General features: G+C 34.7%; 1 long non-coding RNA gene across 1 annotated transcript; it reads right to left on the bottom strand.

The window, feature by feature from the left end:
* Positions 1–6297: 6297 nt before the first annotated feature.
* Positions 6298–14443, bottom strand: LOC117331770. The gene is made up of 3 exons (XR_004533649.1): positions 14074–14443; positions 8897–9012; positions 6298–6694 (listed from the first exon to the last, which is right to left on the bottom strand). It is a non-coding gene; the product is annotated as an uncharacterized LOC117331770 (long non-coding RNA).
* Positions 14444–14959: the final 516 nt, after the last annotated feature.

The following is a 14959-nucleotide window of genomic DNA, read 5'->3' on the forward strand; positions in this document are numbered from 1 at the left end:
GCCGGAGTGTCACATACCAAAATCATGCCCCTTATCCCCTTATTTGTGGAGTTATTCCCCTTTGATGATTTTACTTCGGGCACATATGGTGTCCGGACCATATCTTCAGTACTACTCTACCCAGGCTCTCCATACTTGACACAAATATACATCTTGATGAGCCGGAGTGTCGCATACCAAAATCATGCCCCTTACCCCCGTATTTGTGGAGTTATTCCACTTTGATGATTTTACTTGTCCGGACCATAACTCCAGTACTACTCTACCCAGGCTCTCCATACTTGACACAAATATACATCTTGATGAGCCGGAGTGTCGCATACCAAAATCATGCCCCTTACCCCCGTATTTGTGGCGTTATTCCCCTTTGATGATTTTACTTGTCCGGACCATAACTCCAGTACTACACGACCCAGGCTCTCCATACTTGACACAAATATACATCTCTTGATGAGCCGGAGTGTCGCATACCAAAATCATGCCCCTTACCCCCGTATTTGCGGAGTTATTCCCCTTTGATGATTTTGTAATTGCTCACCATTCACTTAATAATGGTATTAGGAGGCTGATTCTTTGCAAAGAGGTTCTTTTAATGTATGTATTCTGTATATAAACATGTGAACTAATTTTTGTGTTGTTGTGTCTAAACCATTAGGGTTTCCCATATTTGCAACATATATACATCTCATCATTTAAAGTTGCCCTTCGGTTTCGACTACACACCATTATGTGTATCAATATCTCCTTCCAACTTTCCAACAATGATACTTCATTTTAAAGCATTACAACCTGTGAAACTACCCCCTTCCAAGTGTCAAATATTGCGGCGGGTAAGAAAACAAATTAAAATGGTATCCATTTTAAGGGGACGAGAGGTACAAATGTTCTACCATCTTCAAAGTCCAAGGGTTTTTGTTCACAATATATTCAGAACAAATTTCCTCTGCATCGGTGAAATATTGTCTTGACAAAATCATTGACTAACAGTAGGCTTCTAATTTAGAGGTTTACAGAAATAGGAATAATTACAGCGGAGATATGTTTTTCATTTATTTATTTTTTTCTCATAAGTATCAAGGTAATAAAACTGGTTGTTGCTTTTGTTGCATCATTGCAGTCTTCAAAAAAGGGCTCATAATTCAGCCTAGTGGACATCATTCTATTTATCTGTCACTCAGATAGCGACATCATACTATTTTTTTGTCACTCGGATAGCATTCATATTGACAATGAATACAATCGGTCCATACTGTTCACTACATTGTAATTCAATAAGTGGTGTGTGAATAATACAATCAGCCCACCCTGTCAATATATTCCGATGACTACAACTTTTTAGCCCACCGATGATGGTGGGCTATTCAAATCGCCCTGCGTCCGTGGTCCGTCGTCCGTCCGTCCGTCCCTCCGTCCGTAAACAATTCTTGTTATCGCTATTTCTCAGAAAGCACTAAAGGGATTTTTCTCAAATTTCATATGTAGGTTCCCCTTGGTGCCTAGTTATGCATATTGCGTTTTGAGACCAATCGGAAAACAACATGGCCGACAGGCAGCCATCTTGGATTTTGACAATTGAAGTTTGTTATCGCTATTTCTGAGAAAGTACTGAAGGGATCTTTCTCAAATTTCATATGTAGGTTCCCCTTGGTGCTTAGTTATGCATATTGCGTTTTGAGACCAATCGGAAAACAACATGGCCGACAGGCAGCCATCTTGGATTTTGACAAATTGAAGTTTGTTATCACTATTTCTGAGAAAGTACTGAAGGGATCTTTCTCAAATTTCATATGTAGGTTCCCCTTGGTGCCTAGTTATGCATATTGCGTTTTGAGACCAATCAGAAAACAACATGGCCGACAGGCAGCCATCTTTGATTTTGATAATTTAAGTTTGTTATCACTATTTCTGAGAAAGTACTGAAGGGATCTTTCTCAAATTTCATATGTAGGTTCCCCTTGGTGCTTAGTTATGCATATTGCGTTTTGAGACCAATCGGAAAACAACATGGCCGACAGGCAGCCATCTTGGATTTTGACAATTGAAGTTTGTTATCGCTATTTCTGAGAAAGTACTGAAGGGATCTTTCTCAAATTTCATATGGAGGTTCCCCTTGGTGCCTCGTTATGCTTATTGCATTTTGAGATCAATTGGAAAACAATATGGCCGACAGACCGCCATCTTGGATTTTGACAATTGAAGTTTGTTATCTCTCTTTCTGAAAGTACTGAATGGATCTTTCTCAAATTTCATAAGTAGGTTCCCCTTGGTCCCTTGTATTGCATTTTTGGACCAGTCTGTCCTGAAAACAACCTTGCAAACAAACAGCCATTATCGTTAAATCTCAAATTTCTTATATAGCTAGGATTCCCTTGTTTGAAAAGTACTGGAGGGATGTCTCAATTTGCACAAATTAGTAAAATGAAGGGAAAAGTAGAGAAAAGATCAATCTGACATGGAACCTATGAAGATCATTCAATGGTGGGCGCCAAGATCCCTCTGGGATCTCTTGTTTATGGACTCAAGTTTCTCCACTGGATTGATGTTTTACACAGGCCGAGACACAGGGGCAAATGAGAGAAGCTCAATTCCCAAGTAAGGGAAGAAAGACAACTCTGTTTTCTAGGATATCCAATTCTTTAGTTAGCTTGCCAGTATCCAGCAGACACAGTGTATGTACGTGTACATTCAACTTTTGAAACATCACCTCCATGTTTTCTTGAGAAATAGCAATTATTTTTCAGAGGACAAACTGGTGAAATTGGATATCCCTTTGGTATATAAGTAGTAACGATGACAAAAATATTGCGTAGTTACAACCAGAAGGATCATGTCCCGCCATCAGATGTTGCATAATTCAACCACATTACTAAGGATCCAGAGACCATTAGTACGTTTATAAAACCACCCTTTGTTTCCTTTCCCTGAGCATTAAATGTCTTTCACTTATTTCCAAACATTTGATTTGATATCAAAAGCTCAAATACAAAACGTACATTTCTGTAACAGTCGCGCACGCGCTCACAGCCACAAGGTCAGGCAAAGCTGCACACATCAGGATGAGAGCTGTACAACATGTATGTCCATTGCTTTGGAAATTCCTCAAGTTAGAACACAATGTTTTGAAGATTGTCAAGCATCAGGTGATCCTCAGTATTTGTATTACTTTATGAGCCGATGCCATATATTTAATCATCATTTGTTCATACTTACTTTTTTTCAAAATTGATTCTTTTTTATTTTGAGAATTTCTATTGCAGAAAAATGAAAACAAAAAAATGAAATTATCATGTTTTTAATATTGTTTTATTCACAAAAATAGCATAATATCTTAAAAAGCAACCTTCACATAACAGTATTCAAAATATACTAAAGCTTGATAAACTATAATACAGTGTATGGCCTATATCAGCATAACGGTAAACAGTACTGAATCGGTACCTCAATACAAAGTTAACATGAAACATCAAGTCAACAACTATAACCAATTATAATATGCTTCAATTCGATATGTTTTATATTTTGATTATTATGCTGCGTTTTGAAGATTTCATTTCTGAATCCAAGTTAAATAATATTTTAAAACCTAGGTATTTTTCAGTTTTCATCTACAGTAAACATTTTAATCCCATGATAGTCAGGTTGAAAAATTGTATTTAACACTAAGATGTAGCGATACTCAATCTTCCTAGAAACTAAACACAATGAAATCCTAATCACAAAGCTTTTACTAGTACTTATCAGTGCTATTGGAACTTGATTCACAACATCCAACAAAGCCAAGTGGACTATCCCTCACTTTCCATTTGAGTATATTAAGTACTTAAGCTACACATATACATTAACAGAAAAATGTTTTGGCTAAACTTTAAGTAATAAACAAATCTCATCACATTTAGGGCAAACAATACAGATTTATGAGCATTAAATAAAACACAGTTTCAGCATGATAAATATTTAAACTTAGTACATCTACATGTAAAGTGCATTTCAGTAAATAAAACAGAAATTAACATTGAATATTCACTTTATACAGTAAAATGTCTTCATTAAGGCCATGAGAGGTGAAACATTTTAGAGACCTAACATAGGATCTTCATTTTCATGACAATATGCTGTAATTAAATCATAAGAATCTGGAATGTTTAAATAATCAGGAACAACAAACTTCTTGGCAAAACAAAAAACTAAAACATAGCACTTGTATACTTTACGTACATTGTTTTCATGTTTTTTTGTCTGAGCATATTTATCCTCAAATAACCCCTCCCACTTTCGCAAAAAGTGTTAAAAGTGAGGAGGGGGCACATTTGTAGGAATCGCACTATTACCAGGGGGTGCGTTTTCAATTCCTCATAAATGTCTGACAATGCACTACCGGGAATTGTGTTGTGGTTAATTAGCAGATAAATACAGTAATAATCAATGATATGTATTCCATAAAAAGCAAACGTCACTAAACTGAAATCATGTAGTATTTAACAGTTGTTCTACTTAAATTTGAAGTCAATGAGTCTCGTCCTGTCACTAGTGACAATGTGCTCCTTTTATTGTTAAGACAGAATTATCTCCCTTTTGCTGCCTCCAGTACAGAGCTTGATAAAAAAAAACTATAAATATACACATCAATGTATGTAATTTTTTAAATACCTTTAACAGGCTGTATATGTACAACTGACAGTTGTTGTTACTGCTTTACATCAGCTTTGATATCTTTTTTTAACAAAGGTTCAATTTTTTTAAACCAGATCATCAAGTGGTACATTTTTATTGTTTTTCTATTTCTCCAATCATTTGAGAAAATTGAAGGTGAGATAACAAGTAATTAGAAATTTAGATTATTCAACTTAATCAACCATCTTATAGTACTGAATCTTAAGTGGAACTGTTATTTATATCTTATTTTTCACAAATCATTGTTCCTGAAAAAATACAAAAAGTAAAATTACAAAAGTAAAGGAAAAACAGTCAGTATCTGTATAAAGGTCATTATTAACTCCAATAAATACAAATTGCATTAAGATATCTTTCCCATGAAAAAGGAATAATGAAATTTGACAATATCATTTATTTCTTCCAAATTGTTGTTAAAATATTGTTAAAGCTAACATCATGTATAATATTACGATACGTCTATAGTTCCTCTCTGACATCATATAATAGTACATTTTATTTATTTGACTAGTAACAATGACTTCCTTCTAAATAATCTTATAAATTCACTCCACTTCCCCCCTCCAACTAAAATAACAATCTTGACTCAATATAAGAACTAAAAATACATGTACTTACTACTTTATATACATATCAAGAGTATAACATAATGATGATGTTACATGTCAAGCATCAAGTCACCTAAACAGTCTCACCTACAAGCAAGGCACATTGAAGTTTTATCCCACAAAATATTACATGGCCCTCTAGGAATCAGTACTGAACCTTTCTCCAAGGAATAAGTACTCTCTAAGTTACAATACAATAGTATTTAAACTATTTATTGAAAAAAAAAAGATTTATTACATATATAAAAGTAACAATGATTACATTTATGTAATAGCAGCTTTTTGTAAACAATCTAGTGCTGGTATATCAATAGATTTATTTTATCAAAACAATTATTTGCAATGAAACAAATTTGGTCTGTCACCAGAATTTTACCTGAATTTTCTTATTTGAAAAGCTACATATGCGTAGACGTATTGTGTACATAATTATGCTTAAGTGTAATTCAGAGAGTGCTTCATATTTCAAAATTTAACTAGAACTGTCGCCAGGATGGCTGACTAATACCCCCGCAATCTGCACGAGTCAATGGTGAATTGGAACTGTTAATTAGAGGCTAACTAAGATAACCCAGTAAAATAGTGACCATAGCAACCATAATTTTGAAAAAAAAAATAAAGTGGCATGCACATCTACACATGGCCCTCTATATTTGTGCGAAGTTTCATTGAAATCGGCCCTTCGGTTTAGGAGGAGTTGTCCGGACAAACTTAAAGTTATGGTTCTTATCGGAAAACCTGTTTATAGTGACGAGCTGCCATAGCAACCATAATTTTGAGAAAAATAAAGTGGCATGCACATCTACACATGGTCCTCTATATTTGTGCGAAGTTTCATTGAAATCGGCCCTTCGGTTTAGGAGGAGTTGTCCGGACAATCTTAAAGTTATGGTTCTTATCAGAAAACCTGTTTATAGTGACCAGTTGCCATAGCAACCATAATTTTGAAAGAAAAAAAAAAGTGGCATGCACATCTACACATGATCATTAATATTTGTGTGAAGTTTCATCGGAATTGGCCCATCGGTTTAGGAGGATTTGTCCGGACAAAATGCGTCTACAGACAGACGGACGGACGGACGGACGGACAACCTGATTCCAGTATACCCCCCTAACTTCATTGCGGGGGTATAACAAACTAAAATGTTCCTCTTAGGAACAGGAAGCCTACAGCTTTTATCTTCTTCTTTTCTCTTAATTATTATGAACAATATTGGCTCAAACATGTATCATATTTTTATGACTTTAACAAATAATGTATTTACAAAGTAACAATTGTATTGTGAACAAAACTGAAATATCACATGGCACATGATTGGTTGTGAGATTCCATCCTAGAGTGGTGATGAATTCCAGCTGAGTACTCCATTACACTCCTCTAGCATGTTACCTGCACCAGGTAAATAGCTTTTCACCTGTTGGTGGAAATAATACAAATTTCATTACCATGGCAACAATTTCATTGTGTCCAATTAAGAATGAATTTGATTTTTTGTTGTTTTTTTTTTTGCTCATTTTTTGCTGACCGACAATAGATCAAGTTTTTGTTTCTTTTCAACTGCCTTAATCAGTTCAATATTTAGCTCACTATCAAAATTATTTTTTTTTTAAAAGAGAAAAAAATGAAACGGGAGAACTTTTGTAGTTTTTTTTTTAAATGTAAGTGGTTTGATATTATCTGTTCTGATAACCAATTCATCAAATCAATATAATACTACACAGAAATTTAGCATCCATCTCTTTTAAAGCTGAAAAATTATCCAAGAAATTTGAATGTTTTAGTAACAAATTGCATAAATTCTTCATATCATTTGAATTAATTTTTGGTATTAGTTCAAACATCAAATACAACAAGAGGCCCCTGGGCCTTGACGGTCACCCGAGTTTCGAAATATATCAGTTTATTCAATTGACCCATTTTGGCCCCACTCATCAATCCAAGTGGTCAGTCAGGGCTAACATGTGCATACCAATATGCTGTCATCCCATGCTGATAATGTTAACAAAGTTATAAGAAATCAAACAAATGATAGTCAAAAATGTGATTTCCCTATATTAACTATAGTAAAGTTTACCCCCTTACAAGGGGCAAACATGAGACCACAGGGTCATGAAATTTTCAATTTTGGTAAAGCACCTTAAGATCCTTCCATCTCTGAAGAGTGTTTGATTCTACCTTATTAGGGTCTGGAGGAGAAGATTTTTGAAATTTCAGTTAATATGACCCTTTTTGGCCCCACCCATCAGCCCCTAGGGGTCAGTCAGGGCCATGAATATGTGCATACCATCAAAATGTCATCTCATGCAAATAATGTTAACCAAGTTAGAATGAATTCCAATAGAAATCCAACAAATAATAGTCAAAAATGTTATTTCCCTATATAAACTATAATAAAGGTTACTCCCTCCCCAAGGCAAACATGAGACCCCAGGGTCATGAAATTCACAATTTTGGTAAAGCACCTTAAGACCCTTCCATCTATGAGGAGTGCTCGATTCCACCATATCTGAGAGTAAAGAAGATTTTTGAAATTTTAGTCAGTTTTACCCTTTTTTGCCCTGCCCCTCACAGGCCCCTGGGGAGAAGGGACCATATTATCAACAAGTTTGGTTGACCTTTAGCCATAGAAACTTCCTGCCAAATTTCATTGAATTTGGTTCAGTGGTTTTGGAGAAGAAGTCGAAAATGTAAATTGTTTACGGACGCACAAGCACGACAGATCATACAGACAAAAGGCGATTAGAATAAAAAATTCTCAGTCTAAAATTAGTTTCTGAAAAGTCTCAAAACAGAACAAACAAATACAGGTACATTATATAAATGAAAACAAAAACCATGCAGTCATGGATGGTAGTTACTGATGCTGACATGCTTATGTACCACATCTATCAAAATCAAATCACAGCCAAAGTGTCGAGAACGCTGATGGAGGATGAAATTATGATTTCAGTGATTGTGGTAAAGTGCATCTACATGGGCGCCAATGTAACAGAGCGTATGATTAATTAAATTTAAATCATTGCCTCCGCTGGGGATCAAACCCGGACCTCTGGCTTACTAGTCTTACGCTAAACCGATTGAGCTAAATAGAATATCTCTCTAGCCGAGCGGTATATTGCGGCAAGTATTTTACCAGGGAGTAATGTTCAGAGATGAGGTGTAACAGTAAGTAATTTCGTCTCATGGTCAGTGTAACAGTTATAGGTTGACAGCTGCTTACAATATACTAGCCAGAGTCTCATGGTTAGTGTAACAGTTATAGGTTGACAGCTGCTTACAATATACTAGCCAGAGTCTCATGGTCAGTGTAACAGTTATAGGTTGACAGCTGCTTACAATATACTAGCCAGAGTTTCCTCCAGACATATCAGGCCACCTCACCCTTGTTACAATAGTACTAGTCCTGATCTACCATTTTGGAATGTCCATGGTATAATTGTCTATATTACCCGATGAAATAAAACAGGAATAAAAATAATCTACCAAACAACAATGGTGTTATTAATCATTATGTAATATCCCAGAGTTTTACATAATGTTAGAGAAAATATTAATAAGATTGTAGCATCCAAATAAGTTGGTTAAATATTAGTATAAATTACAAGCAAACACAAACCTAACACCATGCAGCAGCTCATATGATCACACACTTTTTCTCTTTATCACGTGGACATTTACATCTTTCCTCGTCCGGTACATCCTCCAGTATCACCTCAATATGCTTCCCACATCCTATAAAACAATGCCACCATATATATATTTATACTAGAACTGTGACCAGTTCCTGGGGTTTCTGTATAGATAGACATAAATAGAAAAGACACACAACTGCCATAAAAAAATGTAAAAACAGTAAACACAGGTACACAACTTCAGTGTGTGTTGTCTACATCAGTAAAGTTTGGATAAAACCTGTAGCAGATGGCCAGACAAGATTCAGTCTACAGTCAGAATAGTTTAGGGTAATAACTGTAATAACAAGAGGCCCTGCAAGATGGAGGCCATCGAACTAAAGGCAATTGAAATAGGACACTGAAGACTTTGTCTCGATCAGGTGACCTAAAAGTAGGCAGATTCAAAAATAGGTGCAGGTACACTCATTCAGTGTGTGATGACTACATCAGTGAATTGATTTTTCGAGAAAAAAAATTATGAAAACTATAGGGGGATTTGCCTAAACAAGACTTCAACACAGACATATATATGGGACAATATGATATAGTGTACACAGACATATATATGGGACAATATGATATAGTGTACACAGACATATATATGGGACAATATGATATAGTGTACACAGACATATATATGGGACAATATGATATAGTGTACACAGACATATATATGGGACAATATGATATAGTGTACACAGACATATATATGGGACAATATGATATAGTGTACACAGACATATATGGGACATATGATATAGTGTACACAGACATATATATGGGACAATATGATATAGTGTACACAGACATATATGGGACATATGATATAGTGTACACAGACATATATATGGGACAATATGATATAGTGTACACAGACATATATATGGGACAATATGATATAGTGTACACAGACATATATATGGGACAATATGATATAGTGTACACAGACATATATGGGACAATACGATATAGTGTACATATATATACACGGACATATATATGGGACAATACGATATAGTGTACACAGACATATATATGGGACAATACGATATAGTGTACACAGACATATATATGGGACAATACGATATAGTGTACACAGACATATATATGGGACAATATGATATAGTGTACACAGACATATAACATGTATACGAGACAACCTAGACAACTGTTACAGGAGAGTACCATGAAGATTTATCAATACAAAAGGATACATTACTGTCATATTATTATATTGTAGATCATGCTGCTGACAAGTTCAACATATATACAATATGTACATAATTTACAATCCTTTGACAGTCAATATTATACATTATCATATTCCAATAATATTTCTAATAAGCACTGTTTCTGAATCGATAGCCTAAGCATTAACTTTGATTATTTCTCATGTCAATAACGTGAGTGTTGAATGTGACCCATCCACCAGTTGGCTACATATGAATATGATTATATATTGGTAAACTTCTTGACGCAAATCACGAGTCAAATCACGTGTCAGCTAGTGTTTACTAACAAATGCCATGCCTGATTTTGAATTTTTCTTTTCAAAAAATCAATTATTTATTTCATAAAATACTAAGACAGCTATAATTTTGTGATCTATTGTAATTAAAATCATTGAAATGCAGGAACTGATTTCTTCTGTTTCGCTGGCAATGGCTTTTGAAAATCATGGCAGTACTAGTGTTGTCCATGGATAAAACTTGATATCAAAATAATAGATCAAATGAAAACTGTAATTGCTATAGATATATTGAGAAAATATCATAAATGTATATTAACCTTGTTTTATCCTTGTTATATCATAAATAATTTATGACATTATCAATCCAATGGAAGAGTTCTAAAACGCTTATGAAATGATCTCATAAAACAAACAAAATATCTAGCCTTTCGGCCTTAAAAACTGTATTTTTTCTTTTAAATACATCATGTTATATTTTTGTACAGGACAGAAACATGTTAACATAAAATATGAACGTGACACTTCTAACTATCTATGAAGCAGATGAATAAGCATAGAAATAAAGTCAGAATATAATACGGTACATGTACACTAAAACAAATACAATTGTTTATCAAAGTCATGGCTGAAAATTTAAGGGCAGAGCTGTGAATGTTAACACCATCTTGGTATGAATGCCAATCAATATGCTGGGGCTATTCTTGCAGGTACTGAACAAGCTTTTTTTTCAAAATTTGATGATTTTGTTGCAAGATTATTATATCTAACACATTTAATATCATTTTGTGGCAAAATCTTTTTGTATTATCTCAAAGTAGCAAAAATTATGTGGGAGGAATTTAAAGGCTATAATTATTAAATTACAGGCAATAATAATTAATCTGTCGCTACTATAATTAGACATATATCAAATATTAAAACTACATACATGTAGTGTAATGAGTTATCTACTGGTTTTAATTTGACTGCATCAGGATAATCCATATTACAGCTGATGATACTGAAAAAGAGAGGTGCTGAGCTGTTGTTCTAAGTTAATTCTCAAAAAAACTTCTAAAATCTAATTTACTGGGCGTGGGAGCTAGGGACATAACCACAACTGTATATACACCATCTATATGTACAAGACACATGATCAAAACACAGCATGAACGTGACAATTGTCAAAACATGAACGTGACAATTTGAACTATCAATGAAACAGATGGATAAGCACAGAAATAGGTAAGGTGACTGATTTATAAACATGACCTTGAAACAGGTATATCAATGATATATTGGCACATAACCAGTCAAGGATAAATTATATATAACAATATAGCATATATATTACCATCTGCTTTATAATCATAACATAATTATATTAAGATAAAGTTAATATTCCATGTGTTTTATCGGATTATACCAATATGTCTTCCACTTAAGAGGGATCCGGAGAAACATTAAAAACAGCAGGAAAGAACAGTTTAAACATTTTTCAAATGAATTTTACGAAGATATACATGCATTTTCTGTTTTTGAGACAGCAATGGGGATTAATGGTTTTGTTTTGTGAATTTGTTTCTAGTATGGAAGTCTTGGTCAGCAGTGGGTAACTTCTTGTCATGATCAATATACCAGAAGTCATCAAATTCATTTAAAGCCAAATTGTTTGTTTGAACTAATTTCTACATTTTAGCAAAAATACAATAAAAAAATGACCAAACTAATAAAACATATATTTTCAATGCAATGATGAGCTGTGAAAATATAAGATTTTGCAGTGAAAATATACCAAGTAAGCTTTTCCTTTTTTAGCAAGATCAAGAGTTAGTAAAACTTTGTTTTCCACTGAGTTTGAAAAACAAAATTTGTTGACCCTGATAAAATCCCAGCCCCCCCCCCCCCCAACCCTTTGAAGTTAAATGGTTGGTGCCTAAATAAATGAAATATTCTTTATTTTCATCATTTCCCTGAATTAATGCTCATTTGACAGAGCAGCTTTTTTAAAATCAACGAATCTAACACACTGTACAAAGTCTTGCCGTGAAAACGATCAATATAGCGCACAATCCTTTTTTCCTCGAACCATTATTGACTGGGATAAATTACCATCCGATATCGTTAGTACACCCACTTACAACTCCTTCAAAGCATCTATTTCTTCAACAGACTATCCATAATCTTCTCTTTTTTCTCTCTTCTCTTTTCTGAGCAAGCTTTATGTAGGAAGGGGAGGCCCAATCACTGGTTTGCTCAGTATATTCTCTCCCTCTTGTATAACTTTTTCTTCATAACATATTCTATTTATTATGTATGATTCTACCATGCTTGCTATGCAAAGCCAGTTTTGATTGGTTTAAAACCATGTATTATTTTCCAATAACCCACGCTCGTGAGTCACGGCTGTTACAATTGTATACATGTATATCTAATATTCACCCGTTTCGTCAGCGGTCACCATAGCCGAGTGGGCTAATGGGTTAGTCTTTCAATAAACTTATATCACGACGCGAGTTCGAATCCTACGGAGGCCCCCCTTTTTTCCTTTTTTTTCTTCTTTTCTATCCTTTTTTTTCAAAATCAATGCCATATGATAGAAGCTCTTGATCGTAGTACTGTATTGCCTGTATATTTCATCAACAAATAATGCAATACTCAAGAAATAAATTACAAGGTTTTCTCTGGGTTTCTTTGCCGTTATTCTGTTAGAAAGAGGTCGATCTCAGAACTAAACAGTACATGGTAGAATAGAAATAATCAACCTTGACTCGTGTATTGTTGCAGGATATACAACTCGGACATATTACTGCATTTATATATTGCAATTTTAATTAAAAAGTCAGGCCTGCGGCCTTCGTTATCAATTCAATTGCAAAATATCCTTGTCCTCGTTGTATATCCTGCAATAATACACGAATCATCGTTAATTATTTCTTAAACATAGTCTGTCACTTGTAAAACCAAACCCCTCATGTGAAAAGTCTTCAACTGGTTGAAGGTGGTCACTATGGCAGAAGTAGAAGTAGATCTTATGTCATAGTAAAACAATATTGTTCTCAATCATTATCCTTTCTGCGTTTGATTTGTTTATAGTGCATAGTGAAACATTTCCATGATGTTGATCATAATGATATAACAATCATGCCATGTGATCTTGGCTGCATCTATACGCTCATAGATGCAACCAGACAAACACTGAGGCAATGGGAGACTGGGGTGCCAAAGAGTCACATAATATTTGATGTTTTTCACTCGTTCTTCGCACTAGTGAAAACAGCAATGTAGATCTCTAGATGTTATATATATTCAGACAGAGACCTATATACTAATGGGATTAGTATAGGTCTCTGATTCAGAGACCTCTTGATATATTGAAAGGAAACCATTCAATATCCTCTTATTTGGTATTAATAATTGAATTATTAATATATATGATATAATAACGATTTCTTGGACTAAACGAACTATTTCAATCTGTAGGTACACGTGATCAGCAACGTTGTATATAAAGTTCTGAAAGCGACAGCTAGCTAGCCGATATGTAGAAATCTTTGACTAAAAGAATCAAACAATAAGTTAACTGCTTGCACGGTCTATAGTGAGTAGGCCTTTACGCTATATATCGCCCATCAGTGGCACCACGTATTCTCATCAACACTTACTTACCTGACCATGTGTATTTGCCACATTTTTCGCACTTCACTTTAAAACACATGCTGTAGGTCGGTCTCTTTTCAAATCCCACAGCGTTATAATATCACACCTCCTTCTGTCACAACCAACACAGTGTCAACTGTTTGTGTCGACATATGATACGGACGCCCGTAGGGGCCTTGAGCCAACTGGACGTGGGGACAACTCTGGCGGTGTATGTGACCGAGAACATCCCGTTACGATTTTATTGCGTTCAAATTCAACCAGTTCTAAATAGGTTTATCACCTACGTTAGTGATTCGAAAATTTTGGTCAACACCACTATGCTTTAAAAAATAACCTTACACAGGTAAAATTGTTAGGGAGTTCCGCTATTACCGGCATCCATATTTTACCTGTACAATTTCTAGGATGTCACGCACCTGAATAAAGGACGTACAAATTTAAACTGCATGTGATGCGATAGATCTACAGACGTTATTATTTATCATGACAGACGATAGACTAGCTATAGATACGGTCATATATATCACGTTATCTTCGTCCACTAGTGTAAAATTTGATTTAGAGACACACACGCGCGAGCGCACACACATCCCCTCCCTCTCGCTCTCTCTCTCTCTCTCTCTCAATCAGTCATTATTTACTAGTAACACTGTAGATATTCTACAAGCACTTCAAAATTTGCTGACAATATGGATCATGTATACTACTATCACCACGGTGTAGAAATTGGGGTGTAAAAGTGAAATGTAATTCTGATTACAAAAAAAAAACAGAGACGTATCTGTAGTACCGTATCACCAGAAACATGTATATATATATGTCTTATATGTCTCTGGTAAAAGTTACTGTTTATTATGCTCTAGAAGGCGTAAACTTGTGTAGCAAAGCACAT

The sequence above is a fragment of the Pecten maximus genome, chromosome 7 (genome assembly GCF_902652985.1).
Source record: "Pecten maximus chromosome 7, xPecMax1.1, whole genome shotgun sequence".
In the NCBI taxonomy this organism is placed as follows: domain Eukaryota; kingdom Metazoa; phylum Mollusca; class Bivalvia; order Pectinida; family Pectinidae; genus Pecten; species Pecten maximus.